This window comes from Lonchura striata, chromosome 10, assembly GCF_050655825.1.
Source record: "Lonchura striata isolate lonStrDom1 chromosome 10, ASM5065582v1, whole genome shotgun sequence".
NCBI lineage: Eukaryota > Metazoa > Chordata > Aves > Passeriformes > Estrildidae > Lonchura > Lonchura striata.
In genome coordinates this window covers 12,469,091-12,481,172 of record NC_140712.1, presented here as the reverse complement: position 1 = coordinate 12,481,172, position 12,082 = coordinate 12,469,091, and the positions used below count along the sequence as shown (strand labels likewise).

General features: G+C 38.0%; 1 protein-coding gene across 5 annotated transcripts in view; it reads right to left on the bottom strand.

The window, feature by feature from the left end:
• Window positions 1-12,082, bottom strand: part of WDR72 (WD repeat domain 72) — a 209,292-nt gene that overhangs the window by 56,724 nt on the left and 140,486 nt on the right. For all 5 annotated transcript variants that reach the window (XR_014957601.1, XM_085588730.1, XM_085588728.1 and 2 more), the window contains one exon: window positions 1-12,082. This exon is cut by the window's left edge and continues 56,724 nt beyond it; it is cut by the window's right edge. The gene's annotated coding sequence lies outside the window, so the exon portion shown is untranslated.

Below are 12,082 nucleotides of genomic sequence, written 5' to 3'. Positions count from 1 at the left end.
GTTGGCTCAGGTTTTAAAAAATAACAAACAGACCTTGCTCTATATTTTGAGACAATTAATGACTGGCTCCCTGACAGTAGTGTTTAAGTCACAAGATATCTTTTTTCATAAGGTTGACAAATCACATAATATTGCGTAGAATTTTCTGTCAATACCTATGCTTTTTAAAAGACTATGTAATGCACATGAGAATAATTTGTTCAGTCTCTGTGATGAACTGTATTAATACACATATATGACAGAAAAATTACTTTATTTGCTTTAACAAGAAACAGTATCTTGCCCAAGTAGCTTTTACAACACCTTCTGTTAATTTAGGTATTTATTTTAAATGAGTGAAGAAATAATTACCATATAGTTTTCCTACTTTGTGCTATTAAAACTTGATGACATTGTCTGCTAACAAAAGGTCATTAGGGAATGTCATTGCACCCCCAACCCAAGCCCGTGCCACCCCACCCAGCTGGAAGGCAGGTAGACACAGGCATTAAGGATCAATGGCCCAGACAAACTGAGAGCAAACAGGGCCAGGGTGGATCTCTGCCTACACAGGTCAGGGGTGTCTAAATAGATCATAAAAAAATTATATTCATTTTAGACTACAAATTTGCTCCTGGAGGCCCTGGCATACAACTGCGTGTTGCTTGCAATAAAGTTCAGACACAGGAGTTCATAAAGGTCCCATGGGATCAGGCAGGAATCAAATGATGTTTGAAAGCAGCACTACTTATCTATATGCACTTAAAAATATGTGAATTATATATCTGCGTGAAAAGCTATCACCAGTCACCAATCAGATAATTGTGTTGAAAAGGCCTTTCATTTTTTCCACATATTGAGCAGCACTGTGTCTGTGCTAGCCATTCTCACTGCACATAGTGCAGTCCCTTGTCTGTGACTTGGCCAGTCTTAGCTGACAACAGTTCCACAAAACATGCACTTCACTAGTTTTGGGTATTTCAGAGTAATGAGACACAGGAAATTAAAGCAAAAGACAAAATAGCACAAGTAAATTTGTCCAGAAATTTCTAAATGCAACAGTTTCAAACTTTTCTTTAAAGCCAAAATGCCTTGAAATTACTAACAGATCTCAGTAGGAAGTTATGGTATAGAGAAATTATTAAGTTTTAAGTACACTAAATCATCCCAGAGCATTTCCCTTTCCATCAGCCAAATCTACCTCCTTGCTAGAAATAAGACTTGCCAAAATTGGCATGTCTGACAAATGACATCTGAAATCAACATGAGGAAGTATTCTCAAGAACACAACTTTAGTCCACACCAAGTTCAAAAACCTGCAAAAAGATCTCTTACTATCCAAAGGTTGAAGGTTGCTATCCACCTTGCTCATCATTTTCCTCATTACTTCCAGTTCTTAATTGTTTGGACCAAGTCAGACCAGCTCATCTTTAATTGGAATAAAGAGCTAATCTTTTATACAAAAGACCCAGCTGAGTCTTTGTATGTGTTTGAATGTGTAAAGGGCTTTTGGCAGTTTAGAGTGTGTGTGGTGTTAGCAGGATTTAGCTCATTAGCAAACCACAAAGGCTCTGCTGACACTGTACTCTGGGTAAAATACATGAGGCCAGCCTACACCCTGTGGACATGTACAGCATAACTACATAATAAACAGGCATTTATTAATAATTTTATCTGTCACACGTAGAAGGAGAGGGTGAGAAGTCAAAAGCTGTCATATGTTGCAACTAAAGAGGCATAATTAAAATGATAAGTGTCATGTGATTATAACCCTTGAAGAATTAATCTAGCATGAAACAACAATGGTATAAATACAACAGCATATGTTCCAAAAATTAATTTCACATAAGAGGTAGCTGATGTAAGCATTTAGACCCAATTAAGTATGGTCATACAATAGCAGCTGATGTATGGAAAATCCCTTCAATAGTGTATATACTAGAATAATCCCATTATAAATGAATGAATGGAAAGACTCCTTTAGAGTCTTTGCACTAGTGTGTATTTACAGACAAAATTTATGGAAATATTATGTAGCTTTAACTTCTCCACTAATTTGTTTTCAAGGTTTAATTTTCAAACCGGATATTTCTTCCACAGTATCACAGACCTTTTGCTGTCATGCAGAAGGAGGATTTGTGGTGACAGAAGTTTCAACTTACATATTTGTTTAACCTCAATTTTAAATAATTTAAGCAACTTAATTTCCTAATTTCTACTTAATGAGCATTAGACTTCATTCCTAATATTGTTCTACCCAATTTTTCCTCTGAAGTTGAATCAAACGGAATACTGCAGATTGTAGAAGTCAGAATTGAAGAGACTTAACAACCAATGAATGTTGGAGGATAAATCTTGAATATGTTTGGTACTTATATAAATAATGCTATGATTAGGATTTTTCTTCCTAGTGAAGAAGTGTGAACAGTTTATAGACAAATCAAGCATGTTTGTGTTTCAGTTTGCACTGGTCATGTGCTCATGGGCTTTGCTGTTTCTCTGTTGACCTCAGCTCTGCTTGCGTGCAATGCAATGTCGCATCCCAAGTTTCAGCTTGAGAGCACAATGTGCATCCAAAGTTTTAAACCTGGAAGCACTAATAACAATTCAGATGCACACAGATTACCTCCTGACAGTGACAGAAATGAACTTATTCTAGAGAGAAACTGACTTTATCAATTAAGTTTTGGCCCTGAAATAATTTTGGATGCTTTTAAGGTCAATCACAATGACCCACCATATGTTTCAATAGTCTTCTGTTCTCTTTCAAATTACACAACTTTTAGTTATGAAGCTGTGAACATTCCTACTACTACCACTGACCAATGACACTTCATATGTTTCTGCTTAGAAAAGCTAGAAGCAAATTACATTCACTGTCTCTCTAGAGTAATATATTAAACAAGAGAAGAAACAATGGAAGTATTATAGCACCATGACAAGTAAACAATGTTATCTGCTCCCTGGAATTAATGTTGGACTGTAAAGCAAGAGTAGTCTGGGTGCCATGCTAGGCAAAAAAAAATTCAGAGATAGAAACAGACATGGACTTATCCATTCAGCTGATCACATAAACGTGTATCTGACAAAGAAAAAGACAACACTTAATGAATGAAGTCTTCAGTAAAGAGGAAAAAAATTACAACTTTTCTCAAAAAATTCATTTGTAATGTATGGTAGTAGTTGTTTTCACTTGGGTACATATTTTGTTCTTTCAGTGTGCTGAAGAACGAATACATACAGTTCATTAAACTGATTAACACAGTTCTTAGGAACTAAAAACATATCTGGACATTAAATAGAAGCAGCAAGAGGCAGCCAAGATTAACAGGAAACTATATTTTTTTAGTAGACAAACTCAATGACAGAACTGCAAGTCCTTTTTGGGAAAGTAAATAAAGTGTTATATCTCATGGGAAAGTAATGTTTTGTTGGCACCAGTGAATTTCCAGGTGGAAGCTGCAGCCAGGACCCAGGTGTGCTTTCATCTGTTACCTAAGTAGAGATAACCCCAAAAGTTTCATAATGAGGAAGCAATAAACTTGCACTCAAGGGGAGCACTGAACCACAGGGGAGTTCGACTTTCTACTTTGAGGACTGGTGGATTGAGAGTGAAATGAGCAAGATGAAATAAACCCCAAAAGTACCACAGCTTTAAAAAAAACCCAAAAAAAACCCACAAAAACAAACCAACAAAAACCACCAAAAAATCCACCATGATACATTTCCTATCAGTCAGAAGAGGAAAAAATTAAAATAAAATAAAATAAAAAAAAAAAAACAAAAAAACTGGGAGAAATAAAACCACTTGAGAGAAAAACAAAATCAGAGAAGGCCAGCCACTAATTGTTTACCTGGAATAGGAAAGGAGAGCTTCTTTTTAAAGTTAATGTTACCCAGATTTTGAAATTTCACTTGACATTTAATTCCAGCCATTTGTAAACTACTGCTTAAATTAAGGTTCTAAGAACATTGACAAAGGCAAATGACGCCATACTATTTTAAGAGACTAAACCAGCCTTGCTTCCTGAAGGCAACTCTCAGCACCTACCTTTTCTTGGGAGAATACCCTAAAAATGACACTTGTCTCCAAGACAAAAGTGTTTCAACACACTGCTTCTGGCAAGCTGTGCTGAGGCAAAAAGCCACACACAGGGTCTGTCCCTCAAGAGAAGGTGCTCACGAGAGCAGATCTCGAAGACATCATCTCTGTGAGAACAGGCAAGGCAGCCCCCAGCACACCCACCAGGCTGCTGGGCTCTGCAACTGCATAAACCACCAGATGATCCAGGGAATTGGTCCAAATACACCAACTGGATTGGCCCTGTGAGGACCCATTCTGACAGGAAGGGATAATTGGACTTGGCTTATATATTTTCTACTCCTGGACATGCCTTCAAAGAAAAGACCTCTGCAAGGCCTCATGTACTAACACAGACATGGGTCCTATTCCTGTGTAGAGAGATGTTCATTGAAACCCCCATGAATGGGATGAGAAAACTCCCTTCAGCCAAAGATCCATTTTAACTCTTTCAATTTTCAGCTATTTTTTTTCCAATAGACATAAAACAGCTCATTACCAAAGGGTAAAGGGAGCTTTTCCTATTCTACCCTGCCCCACTCAGGATTTGATGCATGTGCTGGTGCACCGGGGGCTGTGTGTGAGTGGCGAGTACAAGTGACTTGGCAACGGGTTTGATCATTCAAGTGCTTCAGCCCCAAAGTTGAGACACTGCACCCAGGTATTCCTGAATGAAATCTTATCTTTCACAAAGGCCACGCATTTGGACCTGGAACTAGTAACAGCTGTACCTAAGCGAATGTTATTAAGAAAGGAAATAACGAATTGGGAAGTATTTGAAGTTCTGACCTTTCACCCCCAGCACTATGATTCAAGCTAACCCTGAAGACCTGACTATGATCTATCAATGATTTCTGGTTTAGATCCCCAATAGTTAATTTGTTTCATGCTGGGAGAAGTGGCTTGATATGGTTTAAAAACTGGACTATTAGTAACGGCACATTATCTATTTGTGCAAAATCATGCACATGAGCTGGCATTAAGCACTGAATAAAACAGCAATATATACAATACTGCGGAATACTAAATTGAAAAACAGATGTGAATTTTGAGAATGTTAGATTAATTTTTTTTTTCAGTAGAAAAGTATTCAGTGAATTAGCAAAAAAGTATTACTGACTTCATGCCATTAAAATTAAAGCAATATCTAATGAATTTACAAGTAGTGGACACTTCAAAGGCCACTTTATTACACCTTTCAAAAATATTGCTCCATTAGAAATGGATTTTATCAGTTAGAAGGATGACATTATTCAGTATTAATGAAATATAGCAGAACACCTGAGGATGTACATATTCAATTTTAAATGAAATAATTTTTTACGTTTTCATGGATAATAAAGAATGTTCCTTCTGAGTGGGGAAAAATGCTAAAGAGCTAGAGGTTATGAGAGGATCATTTAGTGATGCTGTAAAATCCTGGCAGCACCAAAGTGGTAATAAGCATTACATGTTCCCTTCTTAATAATTATAGAAAGACTACACACAAGAGTTTTATTCATGCAGTCCACTTGATCCCCATTTAAACTGAACAGATATTTTTCCTTGCTTCTCCTTAAATTTTGATGTTGAGTAAATATTATAATTTTTCTTTGTCTACATCATATAAACTTCACAAATCATCTAAATAAGTAGCCAAGATGAAGGGATAATGTCTTATCAGCAGCTTTCACCCTCTTAACTGTTGTTTAAGAAGAATTCTGAGATAAAAAGGAAAGGTTATTACACTTGGACAACCTTAATTCTTCAGGGAAAGATGCAGTTTAATAACAGCAGTCAGCCATCTGCTACTCCCGAGGTTTGGATGCAGATGGAGCAGCCTTGCAATTGTGTCAGCTCAGAGACAGCAGATATCCCTTCCAGGACTGTGAAAAAGCCCTGCCAGGACATAATCCCTTCTCACCAGCAGTCCAGTCTGGGTGCCACTGCTGAGCACCCCTAATCTTCCCTTCCTTAATATGGCTGCATCAAGGCTGTAATCGCACATTCTAAAGGATAGAAAAAGTTGGATTCTCATTTTAATGCTACGAGTTTAATGAAAAGTTTACAGATTAAAGGTTCTTTATTAGCTTCTTAAGTGTAGCAAGTAACTGTCCACATGGCACAGAGCATGACAGTCGGGAATGGGATGTTGTAGGAGAGACATGTACCAATTTCCCTACAGTTTTATTGGTTGTTACAAAGAAAGGAGGTGGCAGGCTGGAAGCCCAGATTTGGGGTGTAGACACAGATCTTATACTGCAAAGAGACATGGATACATTGGAGATAGTCCAACAAGGGGCCATGAAAGTGATTAAAGAGGCCAGGACCTCTTTTCTAAGGAAAGGCTGAGAGATTTGGGGCTGCTTAACCTAAAGAAAGGGAGGGCTGGGGGATCTTATCAATAAATATAAATACCAGAAGGGACTGTGCAAGCAGGACTGAGCCAGGCTCTTTCCAGTGGTGCCCAGTGACAGGACATGAGGCAATGGACAAAAACAAACTCAGGAGGTTCTGTATGAACATCAGAAAATACTTTTTTACTGTGAGGGTGACCAAACACTGGCACAGATTGCTCATGGGGGGTTATGGGATCCCTATTCATGGAGATATTTCAAAACCACCTGGACACTGTCCTGGGAAGCTGGCTCTAGATGGCCTTGCCTGAGAAGGGTGATTGGACAAGAGCATCTCCAGAGGCCCCTTTCTACCTGAGCCATTTTATGATTCTAAGATCAATAAAGCTCACTTAAAAATTTGAAATAAATTTATATTCATTGAGAATTCAGTTCTCAGTCATACACACTGGATGACCATTTCAGAAAGTGCTTTACTCAAGGAAGCCTTGCACATTAACTCACACAGAGCCTTTTGATAGCAATATTTCCAGCAAAGACACCTCTGTAGACTACAAGTAGAAAGAGGTGGAAATGTTTTTTTTCCTGAAAGTTCTCTGCTGGACTCAGTATGTATTTCTGAGAACATTAAGCTGAAGGTCATAATGCTGGTCTGTTTCCCTCTCCCACAGGTTTCCCACAGAAATACTGGAAACATTTTTTCTTCAGGTTTACACATAGTGTGAACTCTGCCATAGCATCAGCTAAAATTACAGACACAGTGTGAGAAACTGTAGCCAAGTCTATCCCTTTTCTTATGGAGCTGCCACAGCAGCTGGTTTTTTTTTTCATCAGCAGCAACACCGCTGGAGATACTAAGGGAGCAATAAGGAATTTTCTGGTTTTTTACACCTTTGCATCAGTACAATGACCCTGTGTACTGTATCATTCAAAGGCAAAGAAACTCAGAAATGTCAAACTTCCAGGGACAACTCATAGGAAAGAGGAGTAAAAAAGTTATTCTCATACTTTAACTTTTTTTACGAGCTAACATCAAATAAAGATTACCATAACAACGCAGAATTTGAATATGAATTGACCAAGATAACAATAAGGACCTGTGATATTTGAACTTGAGTTTTTCTGAGGTTTGCTCTAAGCCACACTGGTGCTCTGTAAAGAGGATTTGGAACATCCTACTGCATTTTCACTTGGCTTCTTGAAATAAGAAGACATAAGTTAATGTCCCTTTTCAAAGTGTGGATGCCAACACAAAATCTCATGCTGCAACAGATTAAAAACCAATTGCTGTAGACAACACTAAAATGATTTATTTTTCAATACTGAGACAGAAATTGTGATCCTAGGCACTTAGGGAACAGCAAGCATAGGGTTCCAGGAGTAACAGAAGACAGAAAGAGTTGCAATTAAATATTTCCTCAAACCCTTGACAAAGCACTGAAGCAGCATCCTCCTGCAGATTTGGGAAAGGAGTAAATAAAATCTCTATTAATTTCATGCTGTTGGCCTATGAAGTGCAGATGATTACCATTGCCTTCTGTAAGCCAGAGAGATATGAAGTTCATCTGACATTCTGAGATAGTTTGAGTCAATATTATCATTGAATGAGACCCATTGATCAACCAAGTGAAGCAGCAAAAAAATGGATTCCAGCTTTAGGAAAAATTCACTTGGGAAACTGCAAGCCTGGCTTGACTTGGCAAAACTGAATTTTCTGTGCATTGACTGGGCTAAAACTGCAGCCTGCACAGTCAAATGCAGACAACTACAGCCTAGATTTAGAAGCATGCTGCAGTTAAAATAGCTTCCTGACCAAGATTTCACTTAGTGAGGTCAGCAGTTGAAGCTTGACCTGGCTTGAGTGGACTGAGCCAATAATAAGGTTTGATATAGTTATGTGGTCAGACAAAACACTAATTAATTACAGCCCTGCCAGAAGCTTGACTTTCTAATGAGAGATTGGTTGTAGCATTACTGTTTCTCTAATCTCTCTTGCTTTTTGGTTTATCACACTTTAACAGAGAAGAAAAATAGATTAGAAATAAGGAGGGGAAAGCAAACAAAGCAAAGGAGGGAACTGAATCCCAGCTGGTCCAGAGAGCTCATAGTGATAGAAGTACCCTCTAAAACAAGAGCTTCTCTTTGTACTGACTGCCCAGATCTGCCTCACAGACAACACTGTAAAGCTTTTTATAATACCTTTATGGTACACAGATGGCTTATTCCTTGAAGCAGCAGGGAAAAAGGCCTATAATAAATCATCACACAAGGCTCCTTTAAGGTGTGTGATAAGTATGGTGAGCCAGGACTGAATTCTGGATAATAGTAGTGAGCTGGGAAACAAAAATAATGCTTACATATCTCAAATTAATGTATCCCTTTCTGTAACCAAGAGTGCACAATGATAATTCATTAGAAACATGGATATTTCTTTTCATTTCTTTCCTGCTGCACATATGAAGATGACTACTATTGATCAAGGGCTGTCCTCAAGTGAAGCTATTTATTCATGTCCCACTAAAAAATATTGTAAGCCATTTATTACCAGTTAATCAAATTTTGTAACTTTCATAAACTTCCAGTAATTTTATCCCCACCTAAAATAAGCATTCTATTTTCAGGTTTCATTTGACTTTGCTGAACAGCAGAGGGAGATTTCAAGCATTATCAATAGTGTAGGTCCCTAGCTGTAACAAATAACAGCCACCAAGAAACCTATTTTTATACAACAGGCACTGGACTAGAGGTGTTTTTTCCATTTGGTACAGGTTATATATTTCCTTCATTACCACTGCATCCAGGCAGCTTTTATTAAAACATGAACTAACATTACTAACTTGCAGTTGGCTCCTCTGAGCATCTCCCAGGAGAACATTGAGCATTCAACATGTGCATGCAACATGAGTTTTTCTTTGTTCATTATTGACTCTTCTACCTAGCTGGTAACAATAATCTATCAGCCTGCAATCTTAAATATTCATAATCAAGTGTTTTACCACAATTGCATCCCATTATAATCTCAGCTTTAGAAGCAGAAAGAAAACTCAATCACATTTTCTAATCGTGCCCACTGTTTAAAGAAATTCCCCAAAAATTTAACTTGCTTCTTAGAGTCAGCTGACATGTCCTAGACTCATCTTCAGGTGTTTCTTGTACTGCAATAAGTGCAGCAACAATCTCTACAGAGGGGAGAGCCCATTATTCACATTTACAGGCTATTTAAACATTGTCAGCGTTAGATAAATGACAGCATGTGCTCGCTGCTGTGCATGAGCCCCAATCCTGCGTCAGGAGCCCAAGTCTCACTCTCTGACTCTACTTCAAGTCCAAGAACTGACTTAATCCAGAAAAATATTTAAAGCATACATTTCAATTTTGGGCACTTTATTCAAATCTGAAGGCAACTAGTGACAGAAACACCCTAGAAGATTGATATGGTTTGAAGCATGTTATGTATGGCTTTGCTCTTCAACTTGCAAGTAATTTGTAAAGCGGGTCTGTCCTGACTATGAAACATTGTATCAGTGTGATTGGAATCAATAGTTCCTGCACTGTCATTTGTCACATATTTACAAGCCTGAAAAATAGTTCATTTTGTCCTGATCCTATAACTCAAAAGATTGAATCAGAACCCTGGAGGGATCTGGAGTACGACACATTCATTACTGGTCACTAGTCTTTGGTGACGCTGAGATCGCCACCACACCACAGAGAGAACACAAAACTAAAACAGGCACATGCCTGTATGTGTTATCTGTTCTAATACATTAAAAACCTGTTGTTAGGCTGCATCTCTACTGTTTTATTGTAGTGAACTTAAACTTATTTGTGCTGTACATTGCTTTTAAGTTTTAATTGCCCTTTTTAGAAGAGCTTTCAGAATTTTTGTCTTTTTACCATATTCCAGCTCCTGCAGTAGTTTTAGGAACAAGCCTGAGCCATGAGTAAAACTCATTTACAATTTCTCTTTAAGCATACTTTGCACTCTTCAAAGCAGTTTTCATGGAAAAAATTTTGTTTGAAACTTTCTCTTGAAAGGCTTTTACCATCCACTGTACCTCTCCCCCTAATGCTCTACTTTGAAAGCTCAGCCTAGCAGCTGAACTCCCTTTCAATCTCAAAGACTAAAAACAATTCTGTTTCCCCCAGTCCTCTCTCACTCTGCATATTTGGCAAGAAAAGCCCTTAACATGGTCAAAAATTTGAATAACAAAGTGTGAAAGGCAATATTGAGAACCTGTGCTCAATCACTTAATACAAATATGGTCTGGAAATACACACGCAGCCTAGGGTGATAACACTTCACTGTTGTGTAGTTTTCTGGTAAAACATATTTTCTGATAAAATGCTAATTTTAAAACATTTAATCAGATCTAGTAACTTAAGTGTAATGCAGTAAGGCAAAGTGTCACCCGTACCTAGGAAAAAAAATGCAGAGTATTAGCTTTTGGATCAGGTCTAAAAAGAGAGTCCAACACTTTGTATCCACAAATAATTCAGTCATAATTTCAGCAAAAATTTCTCTTGAAGTTATCTCTGCAAATAAACAAAACCATCAGAGTAATTTTTCAGAGTATGTAGAATAAGAGTGTAAGCACTTCAGTTACAGTAATTCTGCTTCCCAGCCAATACATCACAAAGACATGAGAAGAGGTAGCATCTGGAGAGGCTGAATTAATAGTACCTAAAATAGAGTTTCATTAGAAAGAGGAAAGATTTACCAAAAATACAGTTTCAGAAAAGCATTGTTTCAACTCTGACACATATCTGACCATCTTCAAAAGTGAAGCAACCATTCCAATGGTGTCTTAGGAGAAAAACCCCTCTAATCAGAACTGTGAGCCAGGATTTCCTGGGCAGACTTTGCTGTGGCCCTCTTAAGTTAGGTTATACCTTTGTTCTTCCAGCTCTGTTAAAATACATTGATAACAGCAGTACTTAACATTGCCTCAAAAAGTTTTGAGAATTCAGTAGTAACAGTCACGTCAGATTTCAACTTTTATTTGTTGTAATAAAAGAGTGCATATAGTTGCATAACATATTTTTACAGTATTCTATAGCCCTGTAGTAGTATTTTGAGTACAAAAAGAAGAGTAAGCAGAAATTTCCACATGAAAGCTACAAGAGGACAACATGTTTGATGGCTCACACAAATTTGATTCACTTTGCATTTTCACAGATACAAAAAGACTCTTCAGGGATGTTGGGAGTACTAAGCAAAAACAAAGAAGTTTGAATAAACAGACTTATGACTAAGAACAGAAAGAAGCCAATGCAATCCCTGGCCCCTTCCCAAGTAAGGCAGACTATCCAGACTTGAAATGAAGTAGAGAAAGAAACCATCATGAAAACCAGGTTTGCCATTTTACTCCATTTTCCCTCTCATAAGGATAGGGGAGGGTGGTGACAACCTCTCCTCTTCCCTCAGAATTTCACCTAGACTTGGGAATGTACATTCTTTCACCAAAGTAGCATTCAACAGCCCAGAATTTACTGCATCTCCAGCCCTGCCATGGGGCTTCCCCCTTTCCCTCTTCTCAGCAAGATTTCCCAAACAGTGCCAGCCAGCTCTACAGTGGCACCAACTCCTTGCCACGTCCTCCTTCACAGTACTTGCCAGCTCCCTGCTTGCAGCTGCCTCTTACCTTTACATCTTTTAACTCCAGGCTTGGTGAGGAGTAGATAA